The sequence below is a fragment of the Myotis daubentonii genome, chromosome 4 (genome assembly GCF_963259705.1).
Source record: "Myotis daubentonii chromosome 4, mMyoDau2.1, whole genome shotgun sequence".
Taxonomy (NCBI): domain Eukaryota; kingdom Metazoa; phylum Chordata; class Mammalia; order Chiroptera; family Vespertilionidae; genus Myotis; species Myotis daubentonii.
Window position 1 is genome coordinate 107,299,884 of NC_081843.1, and position 13,413 is coordinate 107,313,296.

The 13,413-nt window shown below is 45.1% G+C and overlaps 1 protein-coding gene and 2 long non-coding RNA genes across 6 annotated transcripts in view; 1 reads left to right on the forward strand and 2 right to left on the reverse strand.

The window, feature by feature from the left end:
- GHR (growth hormone receptor) overlaps window positions 1-13,413 on the reverse strand; it is a 190,661-nt gene that overhangs the window by 105,266 nt on the left and 71,982 nt on the right. The gene's annotated exons all lie outside the window — the stretch shown is intronic.
- LOC132233721 (uncharacterized) lies at window positions 1,753-2,507 on the forward strand. Its single transcript, XR_009452702.1, has 2 exons — window positions 1,753-1,819; window positions 1,863-2,507. It is a non-coding gene; the product is annotated as an uncharacterized LOC132233721 (long non-coding RNA).
- LOC132233720 (uncharacterized) lies at window positions 6,617-13,068 on the reverse strand. The gene is made up of 2 exons (XR_009452701.1): window positions 9,572-13,068; window positions 6,617-9,325 (listed from the first exon to the last, which is right to left on the reverse strand). It is a non-coding gene; the product is annotated as an uncharacterized LOC132233720 (long non-coding RNA).

Genomic DNA, 13,413 nt, shown 5'->3' on the forward strand with positions numbered 1-13,413 from the left:
AATTTACCACGGCAGCTATTCCTATGGATGGCTGTCAAACTCACCTGGTGTGTCCAGTGATTCACAGTGCAGGCGTGACTCTCACATGGAAAACACCCATCACACAGGTGCTTATTTGAACAATATGTTCCTTTCCACATCTTACTTTTACACCGTTGCACCTACCAAGTCATTTTTTTTCCAAAACAAAATTTGAAAAAGCAAACCTCTTATTGAATTTCTGCTTTCACTCTCTCTTTCCAAAAGGCTCCTTTTTAAATCTAATTTTTTTTTTATTACTGTGACGGATCTATAGCATGAAGAATGTGCTTTAAACAAAGCTGAAGATGTTAGAGGAGCCGCCAACTCACAGAAGGGAATGGGCTTTGTTTAACCTAATTTAACAGGAAATAGACAAGCTGTGGAAGACATTTCGTAGAGTGGAGTCTTCAAATAAAAACATTCCCTTGTGGAGATGAAACCTGACAATGATTAGTACAGTAACTCATCGTGTACCAGCAAACCCAGATAACTCATAGAGCAAACCCTGAGAAGAACTCTTCTTTCCTCTGCTCTGGTCCCAAAGGGTGAAGTTCTTCTGAGGTCGACAAGTTGGGAAACCAAGCGTGAGGCAATGTGATCTCCTGGGCAAGGCATAGCGAGGGGAGTCAGCAGTCCTGTGCCCTGGTGCCAGCCCCGCATCGCTGACCTGGTGACTCGGCCGTGGTTTAGTCACTGTGGGCTTCAGTTCCCTCACCCACACACACTCTGAGATTCTCCGAGAAGCTACGTCCCGCGCTGTGCCATGCAATGAGAAGCGCCATTCACTGAGGACCCGTGTCCTGAGGCTGCCCACTCCTGCCCTCTCTCCTCTCAGCCGGGAGCACACCGAGGGCAGTAGCTGCGTCTCACTCACTGTTGTATCCCCAACAACTGGCCCTGCGCCTGGCACAGAGTAGATGCCTCCCCAAATCTGCCCAGGGGGGAGTGTGCAAAGTGCCTATTCCATGCAACTTTGACCCAGACCTGCAAGTTTAGAGGGACGTTGAGAGGCGAGGTGAATCCCGCTGATAGAATGAACTTTCCTGGGTAAGCATTAGTGCTGCACTCGAGGTCTCCAAGGCCCGCCTTCCCTTCCCATGTGTCTTCCTAAAGGCTAACCCGGGCTGAACAAACACCTGCGCAGGGTACCAGAGAGGCAGGGACAACGATAGAAAAGGAGAAAGAGTGAAGTTTGGATTTGCATTATGGACAGGGGCAGCCTCCACAGGACATCCAGCGCTGAGGCCTGTCAAGTTCGGTGACAATTCACAAAGGCTGACAGGGCAGCACTCCCCAGGAGCAGCGCTGCTCAAGGGCTGTGCTAGCCATCTCCAGGCCTCAGGGCCTCCAAGAACACCGGGCCTGCTTTCGGCACATGACCTCAGAGCTATGACGTGTGCTCTTTCCATGACACAGGGACACCCCTCCACCTCCTTTAAGCCTATACGTATAAATAGAAAGAAATCTATTTGGCCAGACTGACTGGCTGCCAGATAGATGGCAGACACAGGGCAGATCACGGTCACGTCTTATCTCCAGGACGTTTATAACAACCGCTTCATTCTTTAAGACCACGGAGGTCCAACAGCCACATTAAACAAGTAACAGGTAAAATTAATTTTAATACTATATCTTATTTGGCCCAATATACCCCCAAACATTACCATTTCATCATGCAATAATGATGAAATGCATTAATGAGCTATTTCACTCTTTTTTTTTTTTTTACAGGGAGCCTTTGTATCTGGTGCATATTTCACGCTCACAGCACAACTCAACGGGCACTAGCCACAGGCAGGTGGGTGGCTACTGCATCTCCAGTGCTCCACAGCCACAGGCAGGTGAGTGGCTACTGCATCGACTGTGCAGCTGGGACACTGAGAGATTGTGGATGGCCATGTGACCAGCTCCCTGCTCCCGCAGAATGTGCTTACTATTGCACATGAGCAGGCCACGCTGCTGAGAAGACCTTTAGTTCTTTTGCAAGGTCTAATAGTTTCTCTGAGTCCTACGAAGATAGTCTGCGACTGAAGCAAGAAGCAGGGTGGTGTTCCAGACCTTCCCAACACTCATTTTGCATATAATTGCTGAGCACTGATTACACTAGAAACCTGTTTGTGGCACAGAACTGGCACCGAACCCAGATCTGTCACTAGTTATGGGACTTGAAGTAAATCACTTCTCACCCTCAGCCTCCTTATCTGCACAACAACGTCTGCAGCCTCTCAACAGTTCCCAGCCTCGGGTTTAAATGACAGCTGCCTGTGTTACAGACATGCCCTGGCTCAACACTGATGTCAGGATCTCTGGGGCGGGGCTGAGTATCGATACTTCAAATGTTGGTCATGTGATTCTAAAGTGCAGCTAGAATTGAGAATTATGGCTCTAGTGCAAACCAAACCATGATGATTTATTTTTAAAAAAACATGTATTTTTATTGACTTCAGAGAGAGAGAGAGAGAGAGAGAGAGAGAGAGAGAGAGAGAGAGAGAGAGAAACATCAATGATGAGAATCATTATCGGCTGCCTCCTGCTTGCCCCCTACTGGGGATCGAGCCCGCAACCCCAGGCATGTGCCCCTGACCAGAATCGAACCTGGGACCCCTCAGTCCTCAGGCCAATGCTCTGTCCACTGAGCCAAACCAGCCAGGGCAAACCATGATGATTTTTAAGTTTGTGAAAGTGGAGTTCACTGGCCCCAAGGAATCTTCCTCTGTAGCATGGAGAGAGAGAAAAGAAAGATCAGTCTCTCCATGCAACCAACCCACTAATGCACTTTTTGCAAAAGAGAACCTTCTATGCCAAGCAGTTGAAATAGTAACTATTAAGGTAGGATAAGAAAATACTGTCCTGTGAAGTGGCAAAATCAAAAGAACCCACGTAAATGAATGGCATCGGCCGCCCACGATAAGGTCACTCAAGTAATGACAAAGTAGGACTTCAAAGTGCTGCTGCTGAGACCAGGCCAGCAGAAGGCTGAAGTGGTCCCCAAGAGTCCCGTCTCTGGTTACTCAAACACACTAGTCCAGGTACTGCTCTGAAGGAACTCTGCAGACATAATTAAGGTACTAACCCACTGATTTTAAAACAGGGAGATTACCCTGGATTAACTCGCTGAGTCAGTGTAATTGCATGAGCCTGTAAAAGCAGACTGGCAGTCAGTGGGAGTAGACTTTTGAGAGGGGCTTGACCCACCTTGCTCTAGGGGATCTTAGGACGCAACACAGGCAGCCTCTAGGAGCAGAACTGGCTCCTTGCTGACAGCCAGCAAGGAGATGGGGAGACCGTCCTACAGTGGCAAGGAATGGAATTATGTCAACAACCTGGACGAGCTTGATGGCAAATTCATCCCCAAAGCCCAGTCTGTGGTGCAGCACTAGCAACGCTTCGATTTCAGCTTTGTGAACTCCAGCAGGGAATCCAAGCAGTTGTACCGTGCTGTACCCAGACTTCCTGTCTACAGAACTGTGAGATGATAAAGGGGAGCTGTTATAAACCATTGTATTATGACAATTCATTATGGAAGCGATAGAAAACTAATACTGTTTCTAAAAGTCCATTATAGAGTCCGAGGTTGACTTCTTAAACATCAAACATGAAGATAATTGTGTGAAGTATATGATTGTCTAACCATTAAGCTATACATCTGAAACCAATACAAAATAAAATTGGAAAAAAAGAAAGAAGGTAATGCCTAGTCACTCCTGAAACAGGTCTAGAAGGAGAGGGGTTTTTTTTAGCAGAGCATAGAAATTTGGAGGCAGAAGGGCCTTCAGAGACAGTGTAGTCCAATCAATTAATGATGGATGAAGAATAAAAAAAAAAATTAGATGGTAAATAATTTATGGCTTTGTCTCCTCCAGCTACCTCTGGAGAAGAGTGCTTTGACCAGCCAAGAAGAAAGGCCCAGTGCAGAAACGGTAAAACAATCTCTCAGAGCTTGGCGAAACTCTCTCCTGAAGTCATTAGGTCCCTCCATTCCAAATCTGCAACTGCCAAAGGGCCTTTTGATTCTTATCCTGCCTCCTGGGTTTGCTCTCTTTCTGGAAAACTAATCCAATAACCAACCAAAATGAAATGGCTTGACAGTGGAAACGGAGTAGAAACAAATGCATTGGCACCCTACTACATTCGCCCCTCTCTTGAATTTGGCTAGTATAAATCAGGCCTCTTGAGTCTGATCACCTCTAGGTCAGGTGATGCATTTATTTTTTTGAACACGTAAATCTGGGCACGAGATGACCCAGGGACAGTGAGAAAGCCAGGGAGAGCCTGTCTCAATCAGCTGCTGGCCTCGTTTCTTCTCCTCTTAACCTCAGGCCTAACCAGGAAATTAAAAACACAGATGATGTGTCAATGGAAAGGCAAGTCAAAACCAAGGTCAAAGTCTATGACAGATGAGGTAGGGGGAAGATAAGGACAAGGAGCATGTATTTATGGAAAGAAAAGGTGGCTGTGGAAGGGGAAAGGGCAGGCTATCTTTGTCCTCGTAAATCTAGCGTGTCCTCGTAAATCTAGCATCTTGGCTCAAGAGAGCTTGTTTTCCGTGCTTCCCAATTGAATGTTCAAGTCCCAGGAGTCTTTTGTTTCCCACCCTGTGGGACCACCACAGCGTAAATCAGGAAACCGGCCTTCAATGGCCCAGCCGATTTCTCCTGTACCAGAGGGCTGGGGGGTGAGGGCTGGCATGAGCTGAACCCCGAAGCACTGCAGAGTCATGGAGACCGTCCACCTACCAAGTCCAAGAACAGCCACCTGAATGCTTCCCACTGCGGTCAGTTAGAGGGAAACCAGTTCTTTCACATCTCATAGAAGAGGAGTAGTAAGGCCTTGGTCTTCCCAGCAAACATAAAAATGACTCAAATGAATTTGTCACTTTCAACCACTTGTGATCATGCTATCAGTTAAAACTTTGCTTCCAAAAGAGGCAGAGAAGCTCCAGGGAACCCCAGGCTGGCGGTTTACATGGAGCATCATGGGAAGGCTAAAGAGCCAGAGGGCAGGGGAGATAATACACCTGGATGCCCCAAAGCATCTCAAATGATTCCTGTCCAAACTGAACTCAGCATCTCCTACCAGCCTTGCTTCAAACTGCCCAGTATAAGTGATAAACTCTGAGAAGGTACATCCAGCCCTGTGTGGCCAGACCTGGCCTCTCCCTACCTCTCCTTCCCAAGTTCCACCAACTTCCTTCCCACCCCACCTCTGTCCATGGAGGAATCTTCTCAGAGGCTCCAGGTTTGTCACACCTCCGGCCCCTCTACCTCCTGACCTCTTCCCACTTCTGTGATGCACCCCAAAACCTCAGCTCCAAGTCACTTCAACTTACTGTGTTTCTAATAACATCCCTCTCTCCCCACCTGCTCTCTGCTTCCAGGACAGCGTTGGGGAACCTCCATCCCAGCACTGTGACATCGGGGCTTCTCATCTCCCTCCTGGGCTCATCTCTGCACCCCCACTCCCTCGCTCAGTGTCCCAAAAGCTTGGTTTTACATAAATAGTTGAAGGAAGGAACAGAGACCCGGGACGCTACTAAATAGGTGTGTGAGGAAGTGGGAGCATGTCCTTCCATTGGAAGTGGATCTGAATGCTTTTCCATGAGCTAGAATAAGCGGTTTCCCCTCACATCAGTGAGGGCACAGCTTTCTTCAGGCCTGCAGTGAGCAACCCCGAGCGTCAGAGAAAATCAGCCACGAGGTCCGGCGAGGAGCGCAGAAGGACAGTCTTATTTTTCTTCTCCTCAAAGTGCTGAGTCCCCAGCACTTCAGAAGAAATGCCAAGCAAACGTGCAATTGGGCTGTCGCTTCCTCTTCACAACCTTCTCCGAAAATATAAACTGACTGCTCACATGTAAAACACGGACCGAATTAAAATCCCCAAGTGCTTCCTGAGAGCAAATTATAACCTCTGTGGACTTTCTCGAAATGGACCAGCTCCTGACATACTCCAAACACTAGGCTCTCGTTCAGAGAACACACTTGGGAAGCCCAAATTACAGCCCAATGCTGACCAGACAAGGCCGGCCGTCTGGGGCTTTGCCTAAAAGGACAACTTTATAAACTCCAGGACAAGGAGGAGAAGTGTTTCGGAGAGTAGAAAGGAGAAGAGCAGGAAGGCAGAGGAAAAAGGCAGCACGAATAAATTCAGCCAGAGCGGGAAGAAGGAGATGGGAGGAAGAGAACCACGGCACAAGCCACGTTGGAGATTTACATCTAAAGGGGCAAAAGCCAGTTGAAAACAGTAAGACACATGCCCGTCAGCCTCCTGATCGAAGCCAGTGAGATGGGTGCACTAACCACCAGCACAGCAGGCCTTCCTGAAACAGAGACTGGATTTTCGTATGGTTTCCCTGGGCTTTCTGAAAAGAACCTTTTCAATCTCCTTTTTCATTCAGTCAGGTGTGCAAGCAGCCGCATTACACTGATCTGGTTAAAGTCTGGCAGAGAGCGTGGCGTTGAAGGTAGAACACGGTGCAAGTTCCTTGGTCACTGCCTGGCATGTCTCAATCTCTAGTTTCTTGCTGCTTTCATATATAAACCTATGCAAAATTCTCCCCAAATCAGTTATATTCTTTCTACCTCCCTCAATTTCTTTCTCTCTCTCTCTCTCTCTCTCTCTCTCTCTCTCTCTCTCTCTCTCTCTCCCACCCCTCCCCATCTCTCTCTCTCTCTCTCTCTCCCACCCCCTCCTCTTAGCAGAAGAGTAGATGAAGGCAGAAAGCCCAATTCCCAATTGCCTCACAAAACGCCCCCGTCCCCTCCACCCAACCAACCTTTCCTGGTACTTCCTTGGCCTCCGCCAACAGAAGTGGGAGCCAGGCTTTCGAGGCTGGAGCCTCCACAGACCCATCACAGCAGGGCCAGCCAGAAGAAGGCCAAGGGCTGCGATTTGACGACGACGACACTGTGGATGGGTTGCAGACAGCAATAGGCTATTGAATCTGACTTCCTGGCTTCCAAGATGCAGGAATGGAGCTTCCAAAGGCAGAGGCGTCCGCCATTTGTCGTGCTCACCAGAATCTTGCGTGAGTATCCCATGCAGCCAGACTGTAGCACTTCCCTTGTTCAATGAAGAATAAATGAATGAACGCCAAAACACCAGTGCCTATTGGAAAGCCTGACATACTTCATTGTAAATGTTTAACCACAGCACCCAGCAGCGGTGCACAACAGTCGACTAGCTGGTATCGCCTGCACATCAACTGCAGGATGCCTTGGTCAGCTGGGCAGGAAGACATAGCACTTAGACCAGTGATGGCGAACCTATTGAGTTCGGCGTGTCAGCATTTTGAAAAACCCTAACTTAACTCTGGTGCCGTGTCACATATAGAAATTTTTTGATCTTTGCAACCACAGTAAAACAAAGACTTATATTTTTGATATTTATTTTATATATTTAAATGCCATTTAACAACGAAAAATCAACCAAAAAAATGAGTTTGTGTGTCACCTCTGACACGCGTGTCATAGGTTCACCATCACTGACTTAGACAAAGTAGGCCTTTCTAAGAAAAAATATCACAAATCAACTAAAAGGTGCAAAACACTAAACACTTCGTGTATTATGTGCACAAGCAACACGAGAAACAAAACACCTGCTTCCTGGCTCTGGAGCTCTGTGGTGGTTCTTGCAGCTCCACACGTGGTTACAACAATCATGATGATGCCCATCACTGAATATGGGCTGGGCTGCCGCACACAAGTCCATGTGACTGATATTCCTGTGTGACCAACAGTCCTGTCCATACTATCAACACAGGGAGACTGCTCATGATTTATGATGATAGAGAATTAGCAAGGCCTTTAGCTGGTTAAAAGGCTCCCTCTGCCTGGCTGGCTTTCCTACGTTTGTATGTGATTAATCATTCTGTGACACGTGATATAACCAAGCCCTTTACTATAAGAAACCCTCCCATGAGGCCCATGCATTTGAATAGATTAGTTGACATTGACTAGACCTGGGGCTCTCACCTGACTGTGAATTGGTGGTTAATTTATTAGAAGACATATGTTGGATGTGTAAAAACAGCCTGTCTGACAGATGCCTCTAAATCACATTTCAAAGTTAAAGGCAGGGCCCCATAAACACCTCCTCCTGAAACCTGGTCTCTCTCCAGCATTTGCAATACAAGCCAGAAACCCGGGAGTTATCTGGCCCTTTTTTCCACTCCTCCGCCCTGTTTCCTCTGTCAGTGCTACGCTGCAGCGTTTCTGAATTCATTCTCTATCCTCTCTCTACAGTTATCACCCAAGTCCTAGCCACCATCCCCCATCACTTTCAGGAATGGCCTGCCAACACCCACTCAGGCTCTCTTCAATCCACTATTTCATAGAAAAAGTATATTTTGAAGCTTACTTGTCCCCCAATATTCACTCTCCCCACTTTCAATGAGTAATAGAATCCAATGAGAGATGACATCTCCAAGGCAACTTTGTAGTTAACTGTGATCACATGACTCCGTTCTGGCTCACAGGGTGTGTGAGTGGAGGTGGCACGTGCCTCTCTCAGGGCAATGCCCATCCCTTCTGCTTCCCCTTCTCCACTCTGGCGGGCATGGATGCTGACAGGATGGCTCACCAAACACACAGATGACGGCTACCCAGAACACTTTAGAACAGTGATGGCGAACCTATGACACGCATGTCAGAGGTGACACACAAACTCATTTTTTTGGTTGATTTTTCATTGTTAAATGGCATTTAAATATATAAAATAAATATCAAAAATATAAGTCTTTGTTTTACTATGGTTGCAAATATCAAAAAATTTCTATATGTGACACGGCACCAGAGTTAAGTTAGGGTTTTTCAAAATGCTGACACGCCGAGCTCAAAAGGTTCACCATCACTGCTTTAGAACTCTCTATCATGAAGTTGGATCCCAGATAATCAAGGTTTCAACCTGGGCAAAGGGCCAATGAGCCAGTGGTTTTGTGGCCAGTCAGCCCAGATCTTTCTAGTTCAACTGAAAGAGTAGTAGGAAGAATAATTACACAAAACGTGTGTAAAAATATTAGCTGAAATTTTATTCTCAATACCTATAAAGAAAGAAAGAAAATTTGCCAGAATGCATGACATTCTGATATGCCTTTTTTTTTTTTAATCAACCTTCCTAATAGAGTTATGAGTCATCCTAATGTGCTGGACCCAAAAGCATTTGGAATTTTACAACTCATGGACAGTTGTATTTGGGGGATTATTCAAGCCCACAGAAATGCCATCCTAGGCAGACAGAAATATTATGTTGGTCTAATAAGAAAACAGGTACACCCTGGCTCACCTTCTCCAAAACCAAGTTTCTAAACCTCAAGTTATCACATTGTATGCGGGAAACGTATTTATACGTTTTACGTGTTTATGCGTTCTACCAGTGCAGTAGAGCGCGGGACACGTATTAATACGTTTTTTATAGACTAGCGGTAGAATGCGGGTAACGTATAAATACATAAACTAAAGTTATCGTAATTTTACTGAACGTTGCCATTTGCGCAAAAAATTAGCAAAAATGGCTCGCGCCACCTGTTAGCACGCGATAAAAACTACCCGCAAACAATGTGTTATTAGGGGGTTTATCAAATAATAAAAACAGGTAATACATGATGGTTGTACAAAGAGAGTAGGGAAGTGCTTAGGAAAAGAAGGCTGGCTTATTACCGGGTTATATCTGTCCAGGTTTTTGAACCCTGACCCCCAAACCAAACTGAATACTGAGCAATGTATTCTGAAATGGTATAAGTGGGACACACATGAGGCTTTCTGCTTCAAACAGGATTTTATTCCTAGACACTTCATATTTATACCAAGACAATGAGCTAAATGAAGAGTCGGTGTGATACTGGTCTGAAAATGATCCTTTCTCCCAGAGACAATTCTGATTTTTCTTCTGATTATAAATGCACAAGGCTTGCTTCTGTAGAAATTTGGTAAATATTAAAGTAATGTAAGATAAATTCTGGATTCCTTTTATGTTACTCTCTTTCTAATGAAAGTTCTAAAGAAAGTTGAAAACAGGCCCCATACAAACAGCTATTTCATTTTTAGTTTTCCATGGAATATAAAACAAAATAAGTCAGAGAGCTCTGAGTTTATATCCCTCCCCAGAGTAAAAAATAATAATGTCATAAAAACATATATAGATATAAAGATAAAGGAGATTCATGACTTTCCACACGTGGGGCATCTACTCCAGCCACAATACTGGGGGGGAGGGGAGGCTGGAATGGTGACTCAGGTGAGTTTTTGGCACTGAATCTGTGACTATCACCCTCTTCCTCACCCTTCCCACCCTCACGGTTCAACCGCTGACCCTCACCAGACTTTGGGTTGTATAACATGGAAGGGGAGCTTTCTCAATCCCAGCTTCTGGGCTGAGGAACATTTTCTTCATAGATTCCAAGAAGAAAAGCAGAGCACACGCAATGTTACACAGGGCAGATCCTGTCACAAGGCTTCCCAGAGGTCTGCTGCCAGCAGAGTGATTAATGCCAAAAAAATACTTGCCACTAGCCTTCCAGTAGCGTGTGGTGCTCTGGCCATGGCCATTTTTGCTAATCTAAGTATTCCAGTGAAAAACTCTATGACTGAGGGACAGTCTCTCTCCCGGGAAGTCACAAATACGTCAACAAGGTCTTGGTAAGCGGGACCACGGAGTGTCGGTGAGTCGCCTGAATGGCAACAAATGATGACAAAGGAGCTGGCTCCTAAATGACTCTAGTGGCCCATTGTTAAACCTGCATTGCAAATACCCATTTAAACAAGAACCAAAATATTTCACATACTTCAATGTGATTAAGTTGACTGAGAAACATAAAAGTAACCATAAAAGGACAGCATGAGGCAGGAACCCTGTAAAGGACATAATGTCCAGAACTTCATGCCTCTGTGGTCATCTCAGTTCAAGTGCAAACACACTGCAATGCCACACTCGAGTGGTCACAGAGCATATCCTGAGAAAGTCCATACTTCGTTTATTTTTTTGCCACTGCTATGTAGTAACAATTAAGAATGAACTCAGAAGTCCCTGATGAGAATTCCTTAGAGACAGAATCAATGGTTTAAAATTAAATAAAATGATTTTTATCATTTAAGGAATAATATAACTGTGCCAACAGGTTTCCATTTATATTTCAATGTATATATGCAGATGTGTTTCCCTTATATATTTATTCTGCATGTCATGTAGGAATATCCGTCACATTTTCCAATGAATTGATGAGAGCAGCTTGAACTGCTTATCAAGAAATGGTTTATTTAGCCATCCTCATTGAAAGAGAAGAACACCAAGAGAACAGGTGACTTAGTTTGTGCCAATAACCTATCTCTACATATGGCACAGCTTGTGAACAACTGGTATACCTCGCATGTCAAGCCAAGGTTTAATTTCCATAGCCACAACTGAACTACATCAGCATCTAGAAAATTTAAAAGTCCTAATTTTTTCCCCATGAAAAGGGCAAAGCATTCAATAGATTAGATAAAAACATCAGTTGCCACTCTGAGTTACTCCCAGGGCTCCTCTTGCCCTCTGAACTCAACTGGCACGTGAATTATGTTCTAAGACAGTGTGGGCGTGTATTCCATGACAATTTCAGAGGTAAGTGCTCCCATTCATTCATGCATATTTGACTGCCTGAGTTTTCCTCATAAGGTTTGGATTTTTAGAAAATATTGTAAAAGTTTAAATTTTGTCGATTAACATTTCTAAAACGGAACAGACACATGACAATTTGTCTTCTTCCATCAGAATTTTAATTTGCATTGTAGGCTGTAGCCAGTGTCCAAAGCAAACATGTTCACTCCCTCTCTAGTGCTAAGTCCACGTTCAGCTTGTTTCAAGTGAAGAACATGGGCCAAGGTCACAAAGTCGGGAAGACGGACTGGAGTCCCTCTATTTGTTCCTTTTCCTTTTGGTCCTGAGGATGAGTTTTGGTTCCATTTTTAGCTGATAATGAGATATTTAAAAATCCTAGATCTAGAAGAAGTCTTAGATCTTAGATCTTAGGGATGGAAGGAATAACACCTTAAGCAAGTAGGATACTTCTACTGTAGATGTGAAACCTACTGATGCCTCAACTATGAGCAGGAACTAAGTACCCGCCCAAGAGTTCAGCTGTGTCCCTGAGAACGAACTTCAGTTACACACAGTATGCACCATCCACTTTCGTGCAGGCTTTCCAACTCAAAATTGGCTGGCCAGATTTACCCTCAGGACTCAGACGTCTGTCGTTACTGGCGGAACAATGGGAAATGGCTAAGGCTGCCTTTAGTGTGGGTCAGGGCACGCAGCCCTGCCAGCTTTAATGCCATAGATAATAGTGAGATGGGCACAGTTTTAAACAAGTAACAGGGGATCCATATTGACGTATATATTTGAAATATATGTCTTACAGCATTTATCAGCTATCTGTGATCTGTGACATTAGATTTTGCTCCTAATTCCACAGTTGAACCATCCAGACTAAATCCCATTACAACGAAACAACATTAAATTGTTCCACTTCATTTGTGTTCTAAACTGTTACTTCGCCTTTGAAAGACACTAATCTGCTAGGAGGTTTTGTTGTAATCATACACGAGAATGGATCTCTTTGTTCATTTTAGCGGCTATTGCCATACAGTCTTCCTGTTTTCCAACTCTCCTGTCTCCAACCCATCATGGATTTTGCTGCCAGGAATCAAATTCTATCTCTGAATATGACATTTTCTTGTATATTATTCATCAATGACTTCCCATTGCTTAGGACCCGAGTCCCTAGCAGGCAATCAAGGCCCCATACAAACACATCTTGGTCTACCTTTCAAACTACATTCCCTTCTACACTCAACCTCATTCAATTTGCTACATGGGTAGGCCCAAACTTTTACTCGACATGTTCGTCCCTACCTGGAGTACCCACTATTGTTCCTTCTCCCCACACTTCACCTCTTTTCATCTTGTAGGACCTACCGAACTTCCCTGGTCCACCCCATGGGCTCCTCCTTCAGAAGTCTCCCCTCGGCCACTGGGTCAGTGGGATTTTTCCTCTGAAGCTCCACTGTACTTTATTTTTAAAAATATTTTTATTGATTTCAGAGAGGAAGGGAGAGGAAGAGGGAGAGGGAGAGGGAGAGGGAGAGAGAAACATCAAGGATGAGAGAGAATCTTCGACTGGCTGCCTCCTGCATGCCCCCTACTGGGGATTGAGCCTGCAACCCGGGCATGTACCCTGACTGGGAATCGAACCATGACCTCCTGGTGACAACTACTGAGCCACACTGGCAGGGCACTCCACTGTACTTTCTTTCTCACTCTCACTCTCAGCCTGCCTATGACCCTGAGGCAAAAAGTTGTCTTCTCTTTTTCAAACTATAAGTTCCTTTATGACAATAGAAGCTTAATAAATACATTTAGTGT